At 35.8% G+C, this 27,364-nt stretch overlaps 1 long non-coding RNA gene and 1 pseudogene across 2 annotated transcripts in view; both read left to right on the top strand.

The window, feature by feature from the left end:
- LOC145248844 (uncharacterized) overlaps nucleotides 1-27,364 on the top strand; it is a 1,349,369-nt gene that overhangs the window by 1,108,109 nt on the left and 213,896 nt on the right. The gene's annotated exons all lie outside the window — the stretch shown is intronic.
- On the top strand, nucleotides 8,591-8,670 carry LOC145249147 (U2 spliceosomal RNA; annotated as a pseudogene).

The following is a 27,364-nucleotide window of genomic DNA, read 5'->3' as shown; positions in this document are numbered from 1 at the left end:
CAAGGCAACCATTGCTTCAACATGAATTTCTGAGTGTAGTATCAATTCCAACATTCCAGTGACTTAAATCCCCCTTTCTTGGTCTTGGTTAATTGAGGAGAAATCCTTCATTACTGATAGAAATTTTATTTTTGTCATCGACCAGAGTGCCCCTTTTGGGGAGAGGTTTCTCCCTAAATTTTTAACCGACATCATGTCCAGTTACGCCTTTGTGAGGAGGCAAGTAAAAAAATAATCAGGACGGACATTTTCCATGGCATTTTACGAGGGGCGTGCAATAATGAATGACCCTGACCCACTTCCAGTTGTCTGATCTAGCTGAAATTTGCGTGTGCAATGATTTATATCTCTACGGGTTATATGCGCCTTGTTTTACAGGTGTTTGAACTGAGTCAGGTGTGAAATGAGGCTGAATGGTGCTGAATGTCTAGCAGGTATCCGTGTTTGTATTTGAAAGAACGCACACCACAGGAGACTTTTGATTAAATGAAAGAAACTTATGGTGATAATGCCCCATCATATGACCTTGTAAAACGCTGGCATCGTGAATTCGATCATGGCCGGAAGTCTGTGGAAACTGCTCCCAGACCTAGTCGCCCCTCTTCTGCCATTGATAAGGCATCTGTCCGTCAAGTTGAGGCTGCCATTTGGGAGGATCGGCGCATTACTATCCGCCAAATAGCCCAAGATGTCAAGATTATAACAGGGACTGTGGAAACTATCATTCATGACCATTTGCATATGCATAAGGTGTCTGCCAGATGGATTCCCAGGTTGCTCACACCATTCCAGAAGCGAGAACGCGTCGAGTGCCGGAGTATGAGTTTGGCGATGTGCCGAGAAGATGAGTCCAAGTTTGTCAAAAGACTGATTACACAGAATGAAATCTGGGTTCATCACTATGATCCAGAAACCAAAGCCCAGTCAATGCAGTGGAAGCACTTGGACTCACCACCTCCAAAGAAGGCAAGGGTGCAGCCCTCCGCTGGCAGTGTCATGCTCACAGTCTTCTGGGACCAGGACGGAGTAGTGATGACAGATTTCCTGGCAAAGGGTACCACAATTACAGGACCTTATTATGCTTCACTTCTGAGGAAATTAAGGGAAGCTATCAAAATCAAGAGGCGGGGCAAGATCAGCGAAGGTACCCTCCTCGTGAAGGACAACGCTCCGGTCCGCAACTCGCATGTCGCCAGATCAGAAGCACGGGCGTGTGGTTATGAAATCCTCTCCCCATCCTCCCTACTCTCCTGACCTTGCACCCTCTGACTTTCACCTTTTCCACGCCATGAAGTTGTTTTTGAAAGGAGAGCGATTTCCAGATGATGTAACCTTGATTTCTGAAGTCACGTCGTGGTTGGAGGACCAACCTGGGGTGTTCTACAAAAACGGTTTCCCGAGTTGCATCAAACGATGGAAGAAATTCATAACTCTGGGTGGTCCCAATGTAGAGAAAGCCTTTTAACTGTGCCAAGTTTCGTTGCTCTACTTCTATGGGAAGTGGGTCAGGGGCATTACTTATTGCACGTCCCTCGTATATCAAAGTTATTATTTTAGTAATAGCTGGGGGATAATGTGGGTTAAAATTATGGAAAATGATTGTCGAAATTAGTACCATATTCAAGAATTATGAAAAATGATGAAATATTAATTACTTGATTAGTATGTTTGTAATGAATTAATCAGCCCAGGCAATATATCAACGTATTTTGTTTAGTAAGAGGAGGTACAGGTTTAACAAAAGGGCGAGAATAATATGATTGTTTCCGCATGCATGCTGAATGCCCACAGAATGCACAGCACAACAATATATTACATACGAAATGTGCCGCTTAGGAATTTTCACAGGTAGTAAATATGATAAAAATAATGTTGATAAACTAATTCTAAAACATGATAAAATACGTAGTATAATAATGATAAAAATAAATCTCTAATTATAAAAAATAATTAAAAATAATAATAACAATTAATAAGAAAAAAATCAGTATAATATCATACTGGTAAAATTATTTCTTTAAAATTATAAATATAACGTTTCAAATGATGATAATAATAATGATCTATTAATCACAAAAAATAGCGTTATTATTATTATTCTTATTATCAGTATTATTTTTATCATTAATAATCATAATAACAACTATAATAATGATAGTAATAATAATAATAATAATAATAATAATTATTATTATTATAAATTTATAATAAAAATTATCATATTATTGAAATTCTTCTTATAATTATTATCATTAATATTAATAGTAAATAATACCAATAATAATAGCAATAACAATAATAATAAAAATAACAATAATAATAAAAATAACAATAATAACAATAATAGCATAAAATTAAATATAAATATATAACAATTAGCATTATTATTATTATTATTATTATTATTATTATAATTATTATCATTAATGATAATATAATAATAATGATAATACTTACAATAATAATAATAATAATAATAATAATAATAATAATAATAATAATAATAAATGGTAGGAGTACTAGGAACAATTCCGAAAAACTGAATAGCAGAAATTGGAATCAGTGCAATAACTGCAAAATTACAACGCCTAACGATAATGAAAACGGCTGAAATATTAAGGAAACCCCTAGAATGCGGGGAATAACACAAGACAATATAACAAAGAAGCGTTACAGGGAATGAAGAACGCCGAAGCTGCATATCAACAAGTTCTACACCACCATCATACACCCCCCATTGTCTCATCACCGTCCCCCCCAAGAAAAAAGTGATACCAAAGAGCCAAGAAGGGTCAAGGAGGATGGAAGGACCAAGGAGAGAGCGCTGGCCAGACCTCCGCTGGACAAGCGCGAAGAGAACTGGGATCGTTGGGGGAGGGGGTTAGTGCCACTCAAATTCCAGTATAAATCAATAGCCACTACCAGCGAGAAATCAATAGTATGCGGCTGTTGCGATGATGCAGATTTCTCTGCAAATGCTATCGAAGGAGGTGGAGAGAGATGGACGTCTGGGGAGACTTGTTGTCACTCAGCTTCCAGAAAACACCACAGATCTCCAAACCGATCGTTTGTTGACTTGTGTGAAAGCTCCATATGAGCCAATAATAATAATAATAATAATAATAATAATAATAATAATAATAATAATAATAATAATAATAATAATGTAATTATGAATCTAGATCAGGAAATAAAACATCAAATTATCATTAAGGCTCATGCTGATTAGATGGGAAGCAATCCATTAATTCACCGAATGATAAATATAAAAGAAACACTACGTAATTTGATTTGTGAATACAACCAGATTCTGCATACGTTGTCAGCGTTTACTTGTAGATGCGAAGTACCTTAATGTCAAGGTGTTGTCAAAACCCTCACTAGAGAAACAAAAAAAAAAACTCGAATATTGCAAGGCTAGACAGCATTCAAACAGTTTAGTAATATGTATGTTTATGCAGACGAAAAGAAATAAAATGCTTAACAAAATAACAGAAACTAATCCAGATCGGCATCAAGCCATTCTTTCCGCGTTCACTTGCAACCGGATTTTTCATTTTCGCTGGCATTGCTAATTCGGGGCTTGTATAGCAAAATAGGTAAAACTAGATCGCATACTTATCGACTGCTCATGATCTCCAGTATGATGTAACACACCCGCAACATGTTTGTCAATATTCCATAACGAATGTGAGGAGTTTGAAAGCGACAAACACACGTACACAAACAGTCTCTTATTATAGGTCAAAAAAGGTCATGAAAGATAGGATTAACTCGACATTAAAAGAGTGGTTTCAATTCGATTACAAATAGATTAAGAGACGAACACATACCAGTTGCTATTCTAACTTTACTATGCATATATATGTATGCATACACACACACACACACACACACACACACACATATATATATATATATATATGTATATGCAAATATATATATATATATATATATATATATATATATATTACGTTGTCTAGCATAACCATGTTGCTACACCAGTATCGATCAAATCATTGCGGTTAGGCAACGTTAAGCTTGGTCAGTAGTAAAATGACTAACCATTTAGAAATTTCAAGTGACGTTTCAGCTTTTCGCTTCTCTTGGCAACGTTTTCAGTCGCCCTAGAACTGCTACAACTAGATCTAATCAGTGCGGATTCAGAAGTTGTAGGATTAGATATTACGCAACTCTTGCTTTACAATTACAGGCGCAGCTACCCTTACGCTAGCCATCCATTGTCTCTTGTAGTTGAACAGAAACATTAATGCCCGGAAAGCTCCGGGCGTTTTTAAGCGCACAAAGAAAATAGTAATAGAAGATTATTTCTTTTCTCAGCAGTACTCTTAGTCGCGTGCGAGCGACGCTATAAGACACTCCGTCGGTCGGTCGGTCGGTCGGTCGGTCTGTCCGTAACACTTTTGTGCTTGGCCTTTTTGGTTAAGATCAAAGGTCTGTTGCTAATAGATGCTGTTCTTAGCTTTTTAGGCTTTTCTCGGCCTTACTTCTCCTCTGAGGATGAATCAGCTAGTGAGAGGGAGAAGAACCCAACCTCACCACTTTCCGGATCATTCGAAATGCAGAAAAAGAAAACGAAAAGAAGAAAAAGGGAAGAAAAGGTGGGCCCCACTCCTTGTGAGCATACATCGCCCCAAACAACAACACAACCCACTTCCCCCTTCAAACCACACACTGCACCAACACCAGACACCGTTCCAACACCAGACATCATACCAACACAAGGCACCGCACCAACACCAACATCAGACACCACACCAATACCAGACACCGCACCAGACACCGCACCATCACCAGACACTGCACCAACACCAGACACGACACTAACACCAACACCAACACCAGACACCACACATACACCTGTCCCCACACTAATGCAGACTGAGTCATCACCCCCCAAAGAAAAAAGTTAATCCAGAAAGGGGGGGAGACCCTTCAGCTTCTCCCGCTCACGAACTTACTGCATCAGACTCTTCCCCTTGAAATAAGGGAGAAACTGTGTTTTATAGACCCCCATTCTGTGGCAATGGATTTACACCACCGACAGGGAAAAAATTTAAAACCTCTGCTCGATTGCCAACAGATAGGAGGAAAAGACATTAATGTCCCCTCTAAATTCCCGGACGCCACACTGCTAACAACTTTTTTCAGGCGTCCAGAAGCCTGCAAGACAAACTTGTGGACAATGCTTGAGGCCGCTAAAGGGGCTGTTCCGGGAATTGAACTGATTAGGAAAAATTACCCTTCCCTTGAGGCACTCTCAAAACAATGCAAGGGAAGGGTGCCAGTGTTGGTTCATCCGTCAATCTATAGGCCCCTTAAATTGACTTTCCCTTTGGACGTTGGCGGCATTTTGAGAGAGGGTCAGGATATGAAAAACCTGACCACCTTGAGCATTGCATACAGTGTCGGCATCCTTTCCCCGACCGATTTCGAAGCTGAGTGTAACACATTCTAAGGAAGGTACCATGGCTTTGAATTTGGCTAGTCTGAATGCGAGGGGCTTGAGATCAGCAGGCCGGGTGGGCGCCTCCGGCACGGCCTCTTGTCCCTTGGAGTGGATGTGGCTGCGATTCAGGAGACGCGTTTCGTTTCTTCTTTGAACTGTCAGGTGCTGGCGCGAGATTTTGAGGTTTTCTCAGCATATGGCAGCCCGCGAGGGAAGGGAGTCTCCTTGCTGGTTAAACGTACCCTGCCGCGACGGTCGACGTTGTTCATAGGGATGCTGGTCGTGGCCTATGTTGCCGTAAAAGATTCTGTGTTTCGGATGGTCGCGGTTCATGCACCCAGCACCGCTCGTGAGAGGGTCTCATTCTTCGGTCAGCTCGACGCGTTTGTAGATTGTCGGAAGCGGGTAGTGCTAATGAGGGATTGGAACGCTATCTTAGACACCAAGATAGATCAGGTAGGAGGCGAAGCTAAAGGGTCGGAGAGGTGCGAGTCCAGCCAGGCTGATCTGGTGGCTTGATGTGGTCTGGTCGACAGGTGTCTGGTCGAGCATCCGGGGCGGGAGATGGGGACGTGGAATAATAGCGTTCCGTCCTATCTAAACACCTATTTGGACAGGATGTTAGTTGGGAGAGGCGAAGTAGACTTCCTATGTTGTCCCACGTTCACTTGGCTAGGCCAGACGGACCATAAACTAGTTATGGCCCGACTGAAGCTAGAAAATAGGCCTAAGTTAGCGGGGTACTGGAAGTCAAACACCTCCCTTCTGGAGATACAAGACTTCCAAGAAGAGTTAAGAAAACAAATTAAAAGGCACTAGTGGGGGCCGTTACCGGGAGTAAGTGGTAGTTAGGTCTCAAAGCCAAGATCAGAAGCTTATCCGTCAAGTATGCCCAGCACGTCGCACTAGATACGGCCAAGGCGAAGAAGCAGCTAGACCAGAAACTATCCCGGGCTACGGGGGAGGGTGATAAGGTTAGTCAGAAACTAGCTAAGCAGGACCTTCTTCGCGAGACTAGTGAGCGTTACGAAGGCCAAGTAGTTAGAGCTAAGCTTAGAAATATAGGCAATGAAGCAGTCAATTCTGATGCAGACGTGCGCCGTTAGGTTTCTAAGAGTGGCTCGGACAAATACATTGCGAAAGTCAGACATCTGGACGGACGCACCCTGGAATCGACTCGGGAGATCTGCGAGGGGTTTCGCGAACATTTCGAGGAACGTTTTACGCAGCAGCCCGATCTTCCGGTCCTTGAGTTTAGCGATTATTTGGCCGACTCTCCCCGCCATGTGGTGGCCAGAGCGGCTAGTTGTGAGGGCCGGGTGCCGGAGCAGGAGGTCTTTACTGCACTGAAGCAGATCAGCTGTGACAGATCGCCGGGACTCGATGGTCTGCCATACGAACTGTATTTGAGACTGTCGCCCATGTTTCTGCCTCTTCTAACGAATGTGTTCGACCATTGGTTTGCTCAGAGATCCATCCCAGGGCAAGTCACCAAGGGAGTGATCACATTGCTGAAGAAAGGTGACGGGCATGGAGGGGAAGATTTAGACAACTACAGGCCCTTGGCGTGTGGTTCGGACCGGGTCTCCAACTTGATAAGAATTGGTCGGAGGTACGGTCAAAGGTAGAGGCTGCGGTCAACTCGTGGCTTCCTAGGAAACTTTCCTTAAAGGGTAGAGCCGCGCTAAAACGACTACCAAGGTCCAGCGACCTTGTGACTGCTACCCGTAGGGGACTTCACAGAGATCTAGTGAGGGGGCTGCCGACAACTCGCTATGCGCGCGCTTCGGTTGGCAGCAGAGTGAGATCCGCTCCGCATGGAGTTTGGCGCCAGGTTCGAACCATCTGAATAATTTGGAGTTCTCTCTGGCTTGGCGATTGGCCCGAAATGCACTTTCACTTTACCACATACAATGCAGTTCTGTTTTTTTGGAGTCGCCTGCTTGTCCACGTTGTGGAACAACAGCCGTAGACACGACGCTTTCTTCCATTGCCGCGAACTACGCTAGTACTAGTCATATGTCAGCGAGGTGATGGCTCGCATCGATCCCGAGCATCCACGTCCGATTACCGTATCCAATGTTGTTGACAACGTGAGGTAGCCGTGGGGCAGGGAAAGACAAATGGTCTACATTACGATCCTGGCCGTGGCGAGAATGGTGATTTGGACGTTGCGTCTGCAAGATGGGCGGGGTGTCTTTTTCTGATCAGGATCTGATCGCTTTCTTTAAACACCAACTACGGGTGAAGATCAGATGTGATAGAAGAAGGCTGCCTGGCATTTGACGGAAGATGGATACATGTAGCAAATCTGTGTGTACGAAAAGAAGGCAAATTTGAATACGTGTTCCCTGCCTAGGTGTGCAACGCACAGTTCCGTCAAGTGTAATTTTATTCTTAATCTCTTAGCTAGCTGAGTGAGTGCTCCACCGCCCCCCTCCCGATTAGGAAGCCTCACAGATCCCCACCCTCACCTAATTGCAATTTTTTCTTTTCACCCCTATCTCTAAATTTCCCCCATCTTGGAGAGAAAGAAATCAATCACTAACATCCCCCCAGGAGCTCAGGTTCCTTTACAAACCAAAGTGGAACGAGCAGTCTATCAACTAGACGGGGTTGGGAGGGCCATACTACTACTGGAATTTTTTTCCTGCCATTGACACAAATGAATTATTGTATTACCTTTATTATCTTTTTTGTTTTTACACGCTAATAAAAAAATGTTTTAAAAATTGGGTGCTAAGTAGGACGTCCCCAAGTACGAAAGGGCGAATGCAGTATTATGGTGAAAGAAGATTCTAGCTAAGAGAAACTTTTGTTTAGTTCTAGAGTGACAAGGATGACCAACGACCCCCCTTCCCCCCTTTTGAGTTGGCCTTGTGCCTAAGTTTTTTGTTCATGTTCATTTTTTTCCCGAATAAAAGATTTTATATCTCTCAGTGCAGTATCTGTTCCAGCAGATACTGCAAGCATATGTGGGGGCAGCCCCTACATATAAGACCTTGGTCAATCACTATCCAGTTCCCCTACTCCCCGGGGAGTTGGTCCCCATTTCCACTTCACTCCTCACAATAAAAATCGGCCTTGTGTCTAATTTTCTAGGTGGGGGAGCAAATAAATACCCTTTTCTTGGCCTTTTGGCCAAGATCAATGTGTAGTATCTGTTCTTACTACATGCTTTACTTATGTTTGTAACTTTTCCTTGTCCACATAGCTAAAATCAAAGTGTAGTATCTGTCCTTAATAGATGCTGTACTTACGTTAGTAACTTTTCCTTGGCCATATGGCTAAGATCAAAGTGTTTTATATGTTCTTAACATATACTGCACTTACATTTGTAACTTTTCCTTGGCAATGGAATGGGAACCCCTTCATTGCTAAGGCATTTTTAGTCGCATGCAAGTGACTCCATCGGTCGGTCTGTAACACATTTACATTTTTTTAAGCAAGGGGTATGGAGTAACATTTCTGTCCCCCGATTTATCAGAGAGGGACCTATGTTTTCAAAGGGTCCGTCTGTCCATTAGTCCGGATGATTGACGGATAACCGTCCATTAGTTTTTCCTGAAATCTTTATTTATTGAACTCATTTCAGCCCATTTTTCGGTCATTTTGGTTTATCTTTAAGAATTTAATGTCAATCCTACATTCACGCATTCATTCATTACACGAGAGCACGCGACTAATGGCTATCGGCCTTGTTTTAATGAAAATCTTCATGAACTGTACTTTGTAAAACTTTCAACTTTTGCGCTAGTGTCCTAATTGTTATATTCGGAATTTTTGCGATTTTTGTCTTCAAAATGTTTTATTATTAAATTTTGAGGTTCCTACATTGCCAGTGTTATCTTCAAAACTGATGTTTCCCGTTTTGAATTTTGTAAACAAATTGTCACCATACACTTTAGAAATTTCTTTTAAAGTTTTAACGATAGTTTCTCTTTTTGTAACAAAAAATTAAAGCATGACTACCCGAACATGAAATTCGTTGCAATCAATTTTCTTGTAATTATGGTGATCTAAAAGTAGATGAATTCAAAAATATTTGTCACCGTTTAAAAAAAATATGCGTAGCAGATGATAAGCTCCAGATGGAATATAAGTAAACAATTTATAGGCTTGTTAAGAGCCGTTAGAAACCTGTACTTTAAAGTCGCTAGAGAATTTCATTATATATATATATATATATATATATATATATATATATATATATATATATATATATATACGTATACATATTTATGTATATATGTACATATTTATGTATGTATATATATATATACATACATATTTATGTATATATGTATGTATATATATATATATATATATATATATATATATATATGCAGAGTAAAAAAAATCTCATTATTGCAATCATGACAGAAAGACCCGTTTTGTTGTTTATGATTAAAAGTGCTAAATTAAAAAAAAAATTAATGGGCGAGGCCAGCTGACCGGTTTCGACCTCACTTTTCATAAGCTGGACCGAGGGATTACCTTGTCTTATTAAATGTATTCCGTTGAAATGGAAGACAATACGTTTAAAATAAAATGGGAGATGATACGTTTTAAAAAAATAGGGATATAGTGTATTAGCAAAAAAAAAAAAAAAAAAAAAAAAAAACGGGATACACTATATGTTTAAAATACCGATACGTATGATATCACCTAGAGACTGATCACGGTCAAACCTAAGAAACATTCCCACTTCTTGGAAAGAAAATGATTCTTCAAGCGAACGTGAATAATCTCCAAGATCTTCAGGTAAGATAGGTAGAATTAATATTACTCAGAATAGTGAATGAGTCAGTGTTAAAGTTCGTGGCGCATTCCTGGGTTTTAACAAATGTTCAGTTATAGAAGATCGGGATGTATTAATAAACACGCTTCTATCTTTACATCATCAACGCCCTGATCCCCATCTGGCATCAATTAAAATGGATGGCTCTTGTCTTGGGAATGCTCAATGTTCTGACAAGCTTCTGGGTTTGACCTTTACACCTGATTTGAAATGGTACATAAGGTATGTTGCCAAGGACGCTGGTAAAATGGTGAGATCCTTCTACCGCTCCAGAAGATATCTCACTACTAATGCAATTATCTATCTAGCCAAGTACGTCCAAGGATGGAGTACTGCTGCCACATCTGGCCAGGACCTGCGAAAAACAGCCTATCATGCCTTGACAGAGTACAAGATAGACTTCGTAGCTTAGTGGGGGATGCCCTTTTCTCTTCCCTGCAGCCTCTCTCCCACAGAAGAGACGTTGCGAGCATGTCTTTGTTTTATCGTTATTTCCATGGCAAGTGCTCGTCTGAGCTCCAATCTCTCATCCCCCCTAGCCAATCTTTCACGAGAAACACCCGTCTGGCTGAAACTATTGTCAATAATTTTCCCCACTCTTTATCTGTGCCTAAATCCAAACGTAGATTCCATGAGCAGAGTTTCTTTCTCAGAAGTGCACGACTGTGGAACTCTATTCCGTTTGCCTGTTTCCCACCTGGCTACAACTTCGGTGTCTTCAAGTCCAACATAAACAAATTCCTGACAAACCGCCCTCTTAAGTAAAACACTCTATCAAATCTCCAATACTAATGATTACTACAATACTATCTCATTGATTACTGTACACGCAATAACCCTTATCCCTGAGTGGCCCCCGGGCCTTGATAAGTTGTGACCTCCTTGATAGATATTGATATTTCTTGGTACATGCTATTAGACTTGACTATCATATGTATATATATATATATATATATATATATATATATATATATATATATATATCTATAAAAGTGAACGTGTCTGTCTGTCTGTCTGTGTACATTTCCCTACGCAATAACTCTGTCAATTTTTAGTCTATAGACTCGAAATTTGAAATACCGGGTACTGAGATTTGGGAAAATCGATGTGACGGGTGTCAGCCAGAAATTTGGCTGTTAAGGGGTCAAATTTCAACGATTTGACCTTTAAAAACTCTACCAAACTCCTCCGACAATTTTGGGTCTAGACACTTGAAATTTTAGATATAGGTTCCTTGAACCTGGATCAATTTAATAAAGTGATTTGCGCCCGAAACTATAAATTTTAAGGGGTTATAATAGGGGTCAAATTAAAAAAAAAAATTACTCTTTTTTTTTTTTTTTTTTGCTCAGCATACACCTCCAAACACCCGGGCAACGCCGGGCTGAAATGCTAGTATATATATAAAGCTATATATATATAACCTTACATATATAAAAACTAATATAAATATATGTGCAATTAAACATATATATATATATATATATATATATATATATATATATATGCAACGTAAATATGTATATATGTATATGAAACCTGATATATATAAACTAATACATATACGTACACGTATATCCACCACAATATATATACAAACGAATATATATCTCTACAATTATATAAATGCAAGTTTACATGTGTGTATCTGGTTGAATTTCTTTCCTTATAGATTCCGAAACGGCTGAACAGATTGTCTTTAAAATTTATAGAACTTTAGTGTATAAGTCCGGTGGTGATCTTTGTCAAGTTTGGTCTTAGAAAACTCCTGATAATTACCGATAATCGATAACCGAAACGATTATTTCAATGTATCTATCACCGGTAAAACCATTTTTCCATATCATCGGTTAGGAACAATTATAGAACAACCGGTTGTGAAAATCCTACTGTGGGTAAGTTGATAGCAATTGTTTTTTTCTTTATTTTTTTTTTATTTTGACATGTTCTGTAGGTTTAAACACCGCACGTAAATTGCTTAATGTGTTTTTTTTTTATTTTCACTAACTTGGAAGAAGTTTATATAAAATAATGGTATAAAAGAAACAGTGTGTTCTCTAGAATGCAATGTAGAATAATCTATATTTTGTACTAAGTTACTGCATGGAGGCATATGAAGCTTCCTCCTGGGCGATTTCACATATTTCAATGACAATAAAAATAAAGTAGTGGGAAATATTTGTTGATCATCATTCAATTCCGGGCATGCAAGTTTACATGTGTGTATTTGGTTGAATTCCTTCCTTATAGATTCCGAAACGGCTGAACAGATTTTCTTTAAAATTTATAGAACTTTAGTGTATAAGTCCGGTGGTGATCTTTGTCAAGTGTGGTCTTAGAAAACCCCTGATAATTACCAATAATCGATAACCGAAACGATTATTTCAATTTATATATCACGTGGGAAATATTCGTTGTTCATCATTCAATTCCGGACAACGTGGGGTATTCTTGCCAGTATATATATATATATATATATATATATATATATATATATATATATATATATATATATATATATATATATATATATATATACTGGCAGGCAACCCATTGTAGTCCGGTCGTAAAATACGCATAAATATTAAATTCATGCGGACTCTTTTTTATTCTTTATACTGTCGTTCATAAATTCCCTCTGTGTCTGTTTACAATATCACGTCAGCTGATATTTGGGCTTGACGTTGAATGCACTGAAAAAGTTACTTCTATTTACTGATTAGTTTTAAAATATGAAAACGAAGAAATGATTTGCGGCAATTTTAAACGGTATCTCTTCTTTTATCGTAAATTGAACGCATTAATAAAAAAAAAAAAGATTAAATGGTGATGTACACCCGGGCTTTAAAAAGGCATAATTCGATCTGTAGTTATAATCAGTTATATCTCAAAAGGTTAATAATTCTGTTTTTGTTTTTATTTAAAATAAAAATCATTTGCTGAGATTTTATTGTCCTCCTTTACAGTGGAAAATAAAATATTTTCCTGGAAAAATTTTTATTTTTATCTAAAAGAAAAAAAAAACTATTTTTAGGGGATGTGATTTTTTTTTTTAATTTTTCGTCACTTATCGGATGCATTTCTGTACAAAACATATCTAAGAACTCTGCCAGACGTTTGTATGAAATTTGAAGCATCTAGGTTCAGCCGTCCCGAAACCTATGAGGAACTCACACAAACACACACACATACACATACATACACACATACGCACACACATACACATACACATACACACACATACAAACACACATACACATACATACACACATACACACACATACACACAGAAAAATGAATTTATATAATAGTAGAGATGTTTCTTTAGATGTAGGTTTCATTATTATTTAGATTTGGGGGATTACTGTTCTAACCGTGCGTTTATTTTTTATAACACTTCGGTGATGTAACCTCGATTTATTATGGTGCATTTTTTCGAACCCAGGAATCCTTCTGTTGAATTCGGAATTTTTTCTGTTGAACTCGGGAATCTGTATGGAATTTCGAACGGAATACTTAATTTAATCCACATGGGTCGCATTATCTTGTTTTGTTGTTTAACAGGCTGCTGTGAAATGTAAAAGCAAGTAAGACACGTGACATAGTGGATAAAGTAAATGTTGGTAAAAAAAACAGTCAAAATGACAATCGACTATTCATATCATATATATAATTAAACTTTATCCTATAAATACACTTCTCTTTTGTCCTACATAAATATAAAATACATTTTCTTATACTACGAGGCGCCTTCAATACGTTTCCAGACATTTTTCATACAAGCATTTAAAATTGTCGTAGATTCTTGAAAATTCGGTAAATGATTGGTGTACATCTTATGAATTGATTGGCTAATTTTTATGAGTTCAGGTTCAAATGAACAGCTACAGCACGAATTGGAATACACCCTACTAAAGCCTGATTTTCCCAGTTACAGAATTTCCAAAATGCAATCTGAACATAAGGTCAATTTAGAAGAAAGATATGCAATAAAAGTGTGTTCTAAACTTCGAAATGTAACAGAAACGCATAGAATGCTTTATGTTTCTGTTGGGTCATCTTGCGTGAATCGAGCATCAGCTTTCGAGTGGTATAAGAGATTCTAGGAAGGCAGAGAATTTGTGAGGGATGTTAGAGGGTATTTTACACAGAAATCACTACTTATCAAAGCCCGGAGGCCACTCGAGGATAAGGGTTAATGGGTATACATTAGTCAATGTGATTATAGTGTAGTAAACTTAAGTAGTTGAAATCTTTTAAATTGGATTACTTAGGGGGACGATTCATCAAGAATGTGTTTACGTTGGACTTGAAGAAATTAAGATTGTTGTCAGCTGAAAAGAAGGCAAACGGAAGAGCGTCGCACAGACGTGCAGTTCTAAAAGAAGCTTTGTTCATGGAATCTACATTTAGGTCTAGGCACATATAAAGAGTGTGAAATTATTGATAGTGGTTTTGGCTAGGGGGACTAATGAAGTCAAAACACCATAGTTGATTAGCCAACTATAGAATGTAATAAATAAGTACCGTAGTTTGTCTATAACGACAATAAGTGCACAGTTTGATGTCATTGTGGGTAGTGCAGCCTCAATTATTAGCGAGGAACTGATAATGCAGAATAATTGCGAGAAGTTTTTCCCAAGGATAATCAAAGAAATTTACAGAAAGTTTGACCGAGATGGGTATCAAGACAATTCCTCATCGTCCCTGTAATAAAGTCGTTGTTCCTTGTAACTTTTGTTTATTCCCTAAGTTTCAGGAAACCCTTAGAAGCTTTCGCTATGAGACCATTGAGAAGATGAAAGAGGGTATTACGAGGGTAATTGACACGATCATACAAGAAGATTTCCTTGGGACCTTCCCGAGGATGTTGGAACGGTACAAGTGCGTTACAGCCAGAGAAGATTACTTCGAAGGTGACTAGAGTTTTATGCGTTGGTAATCAACAAAAGCACCCATACGAAAAACGTGGAAACTTATTGAAGGCACCTCATACATATGTATCAATAAAACTTCACTGTCTGTTCTATCAATCGGCTGCCTCGACCGTCGCACGAGATCTGTGTTTCTTTGGGCGAGAGGGCCACGCCATTGCGAACTCATACATTTGCCTACAAGTTGTTTTCAGTGTTTCTAATTTACAAAGTCTTTCAGTTTGTTTAAAGATATGAGCACTACTCAAGCGTGTTTGTATCGCCATAAGTTGATTTATTTCCTCTTCATAAATTTCAAGATTCTGAAGCCTTATCTTCAATATTGATGTGTCTACAGCTCCTGTTATCCTTTGATGGGCGATGTTATTTCGCTTTGAGAGTCTATAATTCCTCATGTGAAAAAAATCCGTGTTTTTATTTATTTATTTATTATTCGTAAGATTGTATATATTACGAATACATTAATTGAAATATTAACAAGGCGTGCGCCAGATTCATAGTTATCATATAAGTATTTAGTCTATACTGGTTTCATTGGTAATATAATTTTAATTTATATATTATCCTTTTAAAATACAAATAAGAAGATAAATCCATATACTTCTATTTTACTATGTATACAATATCCTGCTTGTTTCTTCCTTAGTTAGTCTATAAGTAATGCTTTAATAAAAGCCAATTAAAATTTTAGTGACCGCCTCCAAAATAGCCAAAATTCACCATATTTAGCTTTATAAGCTACAATCTTGGAACTCTGAACAAGAATATAAAAGTAGCCTACCTTTGATATAGTCTCATTTTCGAATAGTATTATGATACCTTATATTCAGTGTTCTAATGGTGTGAAAAAGGAAGGCGTAGTAATTTCGACGTGCAGCGTTTCTTCATTGAATAAAGAAAGCGAAACATTATGTGAAAAGGGAACATTCGAATGAAACAGGGCAACAAGCGAAAACATTGTTTGCCAATGAGTACTTGACTAGAAGAAGAAATTAAAGACTGCCTTCTGCAATTTGTTTTTATTATTTGTATTGAACCATGTAGCACAATATAACTTTCTGAGTATTTATTAGTCTACTTAAGTACTTATGCACTTGTCTTATTTGGACCAGTTCTATTTTTAAATAAAATGGACACAATCTCCATAGATATGTAAGTAAAGTCATATTTGCTGCGTTTTATGTTTTTTACTGTCCAAAAATTATTTTTTGCTCCTATGCAGAAAAACTATCAGCTTTATCTAAACATATTTGTTAATTAAATATATTTCTTATTCCGTGAAATTTCTATTGGTCTTGATAGTTGTTGTTGTTGTTATTATTATTATTATTATTATTATTATTATTATTATTATTATTATTATTATTACTAGCAGGACCCGTGGAAATTCCACGGTAGTTAAAATCTTTTAAAACACATCATTAAGAAATTCCTTATTGCTATATTATAAAATTTAACGTATGGAAGCAAGTAGAACAAACAAAGAACTTTAGCTTAAACTTTTATTGAAGGTCAATGCGATCGTAACTGATGCTGTTGATATTGTCAGGAAGTGCTGGTGATGATTGAGGCAGGCGGTGACAGGGACGTCGATCAGCTGCTTGGAGTGAGAATAGTGGTCAGTCAGCAGGTTCTGGGGAGTTAGACTGTGAATTTTAAAAAACTGTCTGACATTGTTGACATCGATTTTGTGAAAGTTCTGATGACCCCAAGTTGTTTGATATTTCAGGACATTTTGGATTACACGTGTGAGTAATGAATAGGTCACAGAAAATTGCCATTGCATCTTGATAAAGCTGTTGTAGATTCCTAGGACTTCCTGTAAATGTAGATGGTAGAATAACTGGTACACCAGAATAACCATCTTCATTCCTTGCTAAATGATCCATTAAGCCAGAATATTGAGCAGCTCTCAATAAACTTTGATAGCACTATTGTAAGAATCATGCTGAAAGCCATTCTTAATATGGGGAGGGGGGTTAACTATTCTGAAACTACACTTAACAATGTAAAAAAATAAGGGAAAATATATGTATGAACAATAAATATTTCTTCAGTTAAATAAAATATTCTGTAAATCTTTTAATAAGGAATAAATATTTATTTAAACCATAATTATTGAAACAAAGTATTTTACTGCATAAAAAAACGGTTATGGGGAGAAGGGTTAACTATTTTGGGGTGCTTGGAAAACTCGTTCCGGGAAAACTCGTCTCGGGAAAACTCGACCCTGGAAAACTCGTCCCCTTTCGCTAGGTAGGAAAACTGGTCCCTTATTGAATAAATATCAATTGAAAACACATTTTATGATCATTCTTGAAGGAGATATTGTTTTTTTAATATAGACTATAGCACCCCCATAATATTAAAAAAAAAAACATATTGTTACTTGTTTAATGTTTTGTTTTGTTTTTTTAAATAAAATCGATTTTCTAAGTGTCCGTTTTCTACCTAACTGGCTAAGTTCTTAGTGGTTTCACTTATTTTAAAGCGTTTATTATGTCCATACAAAGTTAATTACAAATTTTTTTTTTCTTATTTTAACGATGTTTTTTGGAGTCATACAAACAATAATAAAAAGCAAAACCAAAAAATTAAAAAACGGAGCGATTCGATTCTTCGTTACTTTTTGTTTTGGATTTTAATTATGATAGTTTTTTTTTTTTGTTATGTTTTTGTTTTCTCTCATACCAAATACACTCATACGTGATTTAAAATTACAATTTTATCAAGTATTAACATTTATTGTCGTCCTGTCAAATTTTGCAAAAATTAACTAATAAATTAAAAGTGAAATATTTTTTGGCGCGAGAGATGCCATGTGCTAACAATCTCTCGTTAACTCATTTTTAATTTTTTTAATTTTTACTTCAAAATTCTAAAACCAATCATTAAGAGAAAAAGTAATCACTAAATAAATTTATTAATCAATTTTATTGAAAACTCCGCTATCGTTTGTCAAGAATCTTTTTAATTTCATTTTTGTTGGTTGTTTTTCGGAGGGAGATATAGCTTTTACCCCCCCCCCTAAATTATATTTTAAAAAATATTAAAATTTATTATTTTCTTTTTAAAACCAAATCTCCCTCAGCAATTTCTTTAATTTTCTATTGTTTAGCGATTACCAAGAAGATGTGATATACCGGACATTATTTCTCAATCTCACGTAACACTCGACATGTTTTTTGTTTGTTTTCTGTGTTTTTTTTTCTTTACCGAATAAACGCTTCCAAATAAATTAAACAACAAACAACAGTCGGCGAGGTAGAAAAATCGATTTTACCCTTTTATAAACAACAGTAAATAAGTAAATTCTTTTTATATTAATATAAAAAATAATATGCGGTCTCGTTTATAAACATAATAAACGCTTTAAAATAAGTGAAGCCACTAAGAACTTAGCCAGTTAGATAGAAAACGGACACTTAGAAAAGCCATTTTATTTAAAAAAACAACAAAAAAAAACAAAAAAAAACTTAAACAAGTAAAAATATTTGTAAAAAATATTATGAGGGGCTATAGTCTATTTTAAAAAACAATATCTCCTTCAAGAACGATCATAAAATGTGTTTTCAATCGATATTTATTCAATAAGGGACCAGTTTTCCTAAATTCCTATTTTGGACCTTCACCTAAATAGCGATTTAATGAAAAAAAAATTTAATGGCATTGTATCTTTTTTTAATAATTTGTTTTAAAATAAGGGAAAAAAATCTTTGATACCGCTATTGTAAAAATCATGCTGAAAGCCATTCTTAATATGGTTTAATATGGTTTTAACTATTCTGAAACTTTACCTAACAATGTAATAAAAATAATGGAAAAATTCTTTAGTTAAATAAAATATACTGAAAATCTTTAAATAGAAAATAAATACTTGGGTTTGTATTACTGTACACATAGATTCGAAAAAGTTGTCAAAAAACAAATATATAACAAATAAATGTTATCAAAGGCAGGATAAGTTACTTTTCTACCAAACTGGATATATTTTTTGTGTTTTTATTCAATGTAACATGTTTATTCAGCTCGAAAAACATAGTGTTTACCGATGTATTCGAAAATTCAAGATGGCGTCTCACACCCTCTTTAACACCGTAAGTTCGGAAAAAGGTGTTATAAATAAAAAACTATGCAAAATACTATTAAAAACCCGCCGAATATATGGCAACCTATGCCACAGTAACATGTATTGAGCGAGTTTTTAACAGTATTTTATCCGTTTTTTTTATTTATAACATCTTTTCCCAAACTTACCGTGTTAAAGAGAGAATCAGACTCCATCTTGAATGTTCCAATATATCGGTAAACACTGTATGGTTTTCGAGCTGAATAAACATGTTACATTGAATAAAAACACGAAAAATATATCCAGTTAGGTAGAAACGTAACTTATCTTGCCTTTGATAACATTTATTTGTTATATATTTATTTTTGACAACTTTTTCGAATCTATGTGTACATACAAACCCAAATATCCATTTAAATAAATATAATCGTAAGTAATGAAACAAATATTTAAAAAAATTGTTGTGTTCATTTTTTATAGTATTTAAAAATGTATGCCCTTCGGTGGGCATTAGAAGATGACTGCCTGTAAAAGCAAAATAAAACGAACAAAACATAAGTAATAACTATGTAAACAATGTGAAGATGTATAAATGTTACAAAATTACTCGATTCAGCATTAAATAACACGAAAAAGGATTGATATGCCGTAAAACAAAAACAAAACAGAACAAGACGTAAAATGTTTTGACTCTGTGTTACTGTTACTCAGTGTATTTGCCAATGGTGACTGGTGATTTATTCTTGACTTTTGTAACATTTATTTCTAAACATATTTTTTTTTATGTAAGGCTCACTCAAAAGTAAATAAAAATAATAAAAAAAGATAAAATGACACAATAAAAAAAAACGAACTCGTAGCGTTAAATGTAAAAAATATATTTATTATTGAATAAAAAAACATAAGCGTTCCAGAAGACATCGTTTAAAATGTAAGTAAAATACTATACTATATTTAAACTGATAAAGATTGAACAATAAAGGGAGATAATTTACATTAATTTATGTTTGCGATGATGATGACGCGTTTCATTAATTAATGTTTGCGATGATGATGACGTGACACCGTACGTACAAGCAAATTAATATATAGATTATTATTATTATTATTGGCTCACAAAACGCTTTCACAAAGGTCATAAAGGATCTCTCCTTAAAACAGCCTGTGACGTTCCCTGGAAACTGGGTGACAACAAGTCTCCCCAGTTTCCAGTACTTTCCATTTGATGATATCAGTTCCAAATGAATTTGCATTATCACAACAGCCGCTTACCATTGATTTCTCGCTAGCAGCGGCTATTGGTCTTCACTGGAATTTGACTGACAATAATCCTCCTCGAGGTCCCAGTTCTCTTCAGACTTGTCCAGCGGAGGTCTGTTCATCCTCCTTGACACTTCGCAGCTATTTGGCATCATTCTTTTGGGGGGCAGTGATTATGTAATGGGAGGGGTTGGGGGACGGGATAGAGAAATTAGTGATATGCATCTTCAATGTTCTTGGTTTTATATAACACTTCTTCATGTTTTTTTCTCTGCAGTAGCTCGTGTAGTCTGTACATGTGGCTCATGTGTATTAGTCTCCGCATTATATTTCAGCTGTTTTCATTATTGTTATTTGTTGTGTCTTTCCAACCATTCCTTTGATTCCAATTGCTCCCATTCTGTTTTCAAAGTTTTTCGGAATTGTTCCTAGTGCTCCTACTATTATAGGTACTATTTTGATTTTTTTTATATCATCCATATCCCTTTCAGCTCTCTGGCCAGCTCGGTGTATTTACTCCATTTCTCTTTTTTCTGGATATTTATCATATGATCAGCTGGAACAGCAAATCTACGATTTCGCAGGAGTTTCTTTCTTGTTAATTATTACGACATCCGGTCTTCTTGACCGGATGGGTTATTATTATTATTATTATTATTATTATTATTATTATTATTATTATTATTATTATTATTATTATTATTATTATAATTGGCTCACATGGAGCTTTCACACAGGTCAGCAAACGATCGGTTTGGAGACCTGTGGTGTTCTCTGGAAGCTGAGTGACAACACGTCTCCCCAGACGTCCAGCTCTCTCCACCTCCTTCGATAGAATTTGCAAATAAATTTGCGTCATCGCAACAGCCTCATACTATTGATTTCTTGCTGGTAGTGGCTATTGGTTTATACTGGAATTTGAGTGGCGCTAAGCCTCCTCACGATCCCAGTTCTCTTCGCGCTTGTCCAGCGGAGGTCTGGCCAGATTATTATTATTATTATTATTATTATTATTATTATTATTATTATTATTATTATTATTATTATTATTATTTCTTCTAGCTTTATAAATTTCTGTCTGTTTGAACTGGACATGTCGGTTAAATCTGCGGTACGCATGCTGCCTTTGAGCAATGGCAGCTGCACAAAGAGAGATGTAAATCATTGGGGAGATGGTGCTTGCGTGTCGGAATCTGTGCTTCAATCGTCGTTTTTATTTATGCACTTGTTCAGATATTTTTCCAAGTAGCATCTCTAATGGATATTGCTGATGGCTTACCAGTCATCCTTTTTATAATGCCTCGTAGTTTTGAGCAATAGCTTTTTGGTGTCGGGTCGAGTATTTAGGGAGATTTCTAGGATTATCACAGGATGATCAGCATTTCCGGTTATTATTATTATTATTATTATTATTATTATTATTATTATTATTATTATTATTACGAGGGGGAGTGCAATAAGTAATGCCCCTGACCCACTTCCAGTTGACCGATCTAGCTAAAATTTTGCATGTGCGATGATTTATATCTCTACGGGTTATGTGGCAAATTACAACTCTGAACTAATTGTGGTTTCTGTTTTACAGGTGTTTGAACTGAGTCAGGTGTGAAATGGGGCCTGTTGAATGTCGAGCAGTGGTCCAGTTTTGTATTTGAAAGGACGCACACCACAGGAGACTTTTGATGAAATGAAAGAAACTTATGGTGATAATGCCCCATCATATGACCTTGTAAAATGTTGGCATCGTGAGTTCGCACATGGCCGGAAGTCTGTGGAAACAGCTCCCAGACCTAGTCGCCCCTCTTCTGCCATTGATGAGGCATCTGTCTGTCAAGTTCAGGCTGCTATTTGGGAAGATCGGCGCATTACTATTCGCCAAATAGCCCAAGATGTCAAGATTAATACAGGGTCTGAGGAAACTATCATTTATGGCCATTTGTATATGCAAAAGGTGTCTGCCAGGTGGATTCCCAGGTTGCTCACACCATTCCAGAAGCGAGAACGCGTCGAGTGCTCGAGGATGAATTTGGAGATGTGCCGAGAAGATGAGTCCAAGTTTTTCAAAAGACTGATTACACAGGATGAAATCTGGGTCGATCACTATGATCCAGAAACCAAAGCCCAGTCAATGCAGTGGAAGTACTTGGACTCACCACCTACAAAGAAGGCAAGGGTGCAGCCCTCCGCTGGCATGATCATGCTTACAGTCTTCTGGGACCAGGACGGAGTAATGATGACAGATTTCCTGGCAAAGGGTACCACAATTATAGGAGCCTATTGTGCTTCACCTTTGAGGAAATTAAGGGAAGCTATCAAAATCAAGAGGCGGGGCAAGATCAGCAAAGCTACCCACCTCCTGCAGAACAACGCTCCGGTCCACAACTCGCATGTCGCCAGATCAGAAGCACGGGCGTGTGGTTATGAAATCCTCTCCCCATCCTCCCTACTCTCCTGACCTTGCACCCTCTGACTTTCACTTCTTCCCAGCCATGAAGTTGTTTTTGAAAGGAAAGCGTTTCCCAGATGATGCAACCTTGATTTCTGAAGTCACGTCGTGGTTGGAGTACCAACCTGGGGTGTTCTACAAAAACGGTCTCGACCTATACCAATTATTTTTCCTCAACATTAACTTCAGCTGGTACGACTATATTAATGATTATTGACTTACTTTTTTAACGAGATTAGATCTGGTATCTCTCCTTGCTTTTATCAAATGTTGACATTTAATATTCACAATTGATAATAATTCCACATTATCACCTGCCATCAAAACTTCTCGTAACATTTTTTACTCAATTCCAACCATCTTTTCTAATATTCTTTTTGGGCTAACTTCCAAATGCTGACGATGTGTTGTATGATCGTAAGCTTAAGACGGAGGTAATTTTTCGTCTCGATTTAAAGAAAGACGACGGCAACTTTTCACCTGTTAACATAATTAAATTGTTTTTTGTTTTAATAATTCAATAACATTCAGGTAATTTCAACTGCATTGTTTTGAAGATACCATTGTAACTTATTAGAATTGACAAAAAAAATCAGTTGAAACCATTGTTTTGTTTTTTTTAAATTTGAAAACTCCATTTATCGGCTACAAAATCTCGTCCCAATAATGTAGAACCAACATATTCTCTCGTCTAAGCCGGAAGTCAATTGCTACAATGGTATGGATCCACATTTGACTACAAAATATTGCCCGTCACTTTTACCTAAATGTCTTATGCATCGTTTTTTCTACAAAAACCTGTAAAGCCGAAGTTTAAAACTTTTTTTTTAAACCACGTTGTTTGTATCTTTTTAAATGAAACCTTTAATTTAGGCACCGCCAAAAATGGCCGCAAAATCAAGTTGTTGTTGTTTTTTAAAACTAAATTACATTTATTAAAATCCACTATTTCTGAGTAACTTTTTTTTCCAGAAAGATAAAACCCTGAATTTTATCATATAGAAAACAGAATAATGTAAAACTTTTTCTACTATTTTTAATTCAATTTTAAATGTTAAATTTTCCCAAAAAGTTAACAATTAACATTTTTTGTCTTGCACAAAAAACGTACATAAATATTTTTAAAAAAAGGGTTTTTGAAATAATTAATTAATTTATTTATTGTCTAACTAAGATTTAGGATGATTTTCTAAGAGAATATGCAAAAATATTATAATATAAGTACCTGAATTTTAAATAATTACACTTATTCATATAGGTAACCAAATATTTCGCGTCGACGTAGAGTTCAGATCGACTCTGTTTACGTTTTCTTTTGATGATAAGAAAACTATGGAAGACCAAACAGGCCAAAAAAACTTATTTTTCAGTAACGAAAATTTCAATGTATTATTAAGCTGAGGCTGGCCAGTACCAGATGGGTGACCATTTGTATGAGTTTGGTTTTTAATGTGTATGTGTGTGGGGGCCAGGCTCCCCAAAATGGGAGGGGGGCAATTTAAAGCAGAATAAAAAAAAAATATTTCAGCGCGTTTGGTCCACCGTAGTCGAAAGGCGGCAAACGTTTTCAAACGAGATCGAAAAAAATGATGCTATTTTTAACACAAAGGGCACAATATTTATCGAATTTTTTTTTTTTTTTGCATCGATTATTCAAAGCATGCCCTGTTTAATAATGGTCATGCATCATTCGGCTCGCTAAAAAAAAAAATTGTTAATTTATTTATCAAAAATTTTAAAATGGCTTTTTTCGTATAAATATTAAAAAAAATTTTTTTGTTTTGCTTAACTTAAATTAATTATTTTACTTAACATATTCACCGAATTTCACACTTCAAAACTCAAAAGCGAGATAATTAAACACAATCGAAGTTCTGATATTCAGACGTCAAAATAAGGTATGCAAACAATTTTTTTTTTAATCTATAATTCTGTCCCTTACAACAACACAATATGTTTTGTTCAGTTTCAGATGATTATTTTAAGCATATTTGTTCCCACTTCAAAACAAGGGGGGTTGTAAGCAAAAAAAAATATATATATAAATATCGTTTATGAAAAATAAGTACACTGTTATAAAGCTCATTCTTCTCCTAATAATCGCTGAAAATTTCGTATTGATCGGATAATTACCTGATTTTTGGTAGATTTTTAAAAAGACGGTCCGTCAAAAAGTACTGACCTGCCCCCCCCCCAGTTTTGGCGGTGCCTACTTTAATTGAAAAAAAATCAGGGTTTGAATTACATTTTTCGAGTAGTTAGAAGCGTGGAATGACAGAGGGTCGATTTATTCAATATTTTTTACGAAGTTTCAGACATACCTATCGCTCTGTAGGCAAAAGGAGATTTCGCATAAATTAGATCTGGTTAAAGAGCTCTGATTTATCGGGAGGGAGGAAAAACAAAAAAGTAAAAAAAAAATGCCTACATCGCGTCATTAATTCTGGTTTCTGCACTTATTTGCAGGCAATTTAACTTTTCTTTTTAAAATTTTGTCCCAGGTTCTGAAATATGGGCGATGTATCACGGGTTATTCATTCATTCAATTCACGCCGTGTAGTTTTATATATTTTTTCTCTCAGCCCTCTCTTCGCCTCCATTTTTCAATCGTGCAATTGTTTTATTTTAATCGCTTCCGACGAAATCTCTTGACAAGTGTCGGACGAAAGGTACCACGAGGTTCCTTTTTCTTTTTTTTTTCTTATCGTCCGACCCTTGTCAAGAGATCTCGACGCAATATTGAATATCCAAATCTGAAAGAGCGTTGGAAAAAAAGTAAAGAGAAGTGGGATGCCCTTTCACCGGAGTATTACTGCAGACTAATTCAAGAGAATGTCCCAACATTCGAAACTAGCAGAATGGCAATGCAATTAAATATTAACTAGTTCATTGTTTTCCTGCTGTATTTATCTTGCATTAATTTCTAAAGTTACAATTAAATAACAATTTTACATTGTTAGGAGTTTCTTTTTGCCTTCTCGATTTAAAGCTAATATGTTCAATTGACGTGAACACTAGAGTACTTCAATTAAAAGTAAAATATGAACAGGGAAAATTATAGAGGAATAAAATGTCAATCAAATGAGGTATAGGTTGTTTAAACAGTTACATTTAGCTTAAATTTTCGATTTTTGACAAAAATGACAAGTGCGGATATTCTTTTTTGGCGGAGCAGTATATATTAGTGTTTTCATATCTACGTATATATATATATATATATATATATATATATATATATATATATATATATATATACAAAACACACCTATGCCTACGCACATACGTGCATACGTACATACATACATACATGTATGTATGTATGTATGTATATACATATGTACATTAATGGGTGCGTATAGACAGAACCACACGTGTGTATATACATGCATACATATATGTGCCTATATATACATATGCATATATATGCATATATATATATTAGTGCGTGTATATATATACACACATATATATATATATATATATATATATATATATATATATATATATATACATACATATAAAACGCACAAATATATATGTGTGTATATACGATCACACATAGCTGTGTGCATATATATACGGGGTGTCCTAAAAGTCACTTAAAGGTTGAAAATCTTTGTCATTTTTCCATTAATTATTATTGTTTTCTCTATTTCAGATATTTCCAAGATAATATTTTGGATATTAATTAAGGATAGGTCTAGCATTGTACAACGTAGGCAAGTTGGAAAATTGTTTTGCCAAAACCAGGCAAGGCTTTGGCGACAACATTATCTCTAGCTATGGGAATGTCAAATGGCCGCCATGTTTGCTGACTTGAATAGCTCCGACGTTTCTTGTGGGGATATATTCAAGAAAGAGGCTATGGAAGCAAACCCCAAACGTTACATGTTGATTGTGGGGTTCGAATCGTCATCTCTGATGTAAACATGCATATGTGTATATTAGGGTGTGCGTATAGACACACACACGCGTGCTTATATACATACATGCATACTTAGGTGTGCGTACACATACGTGGGTGCTTCTGTGTGTTCTGCATCTTCACTTTGAAACCAACTATATAAAAATGATTTTACAATTATCAACTAAAAATATATAATAATACTGATAATAATAATAATGTTAATAATAATAATGATAATAATAACAAAAAACTAAGAATAATAATAATAATTATTATTATCATTATTATTATTATTATTATTATTATTATCATAATACCAAAATTAATAAAATAATAATAAAAATATAAATAATAATAAAACTAACAATAATCATATTAATAATAACAAAAGTAATATTAATAATAATAATAATTATTATTATTTTTATAACAATAATACTAACACTAATAATATAAATAATAATAATAATAATAATA

Source organism: Euprymna scolopes, chromosome 27, assembly GCF_053919585.1.
Source record: "Euprymna scolopes isolate OS-2025 chromosome 27, ASM5391958v1, whole genome shotgun sequence".
Classification (NCBI taxonomy): Eukaryota; Metazoa; Mollusca; class Cephalopoda; order Sepiida; family Sepiolidae; genus Euprymna; species Euprymna scolopes.
This window is presented reverse-complemented; position numbering and strand designations above follow the sequence as displayed.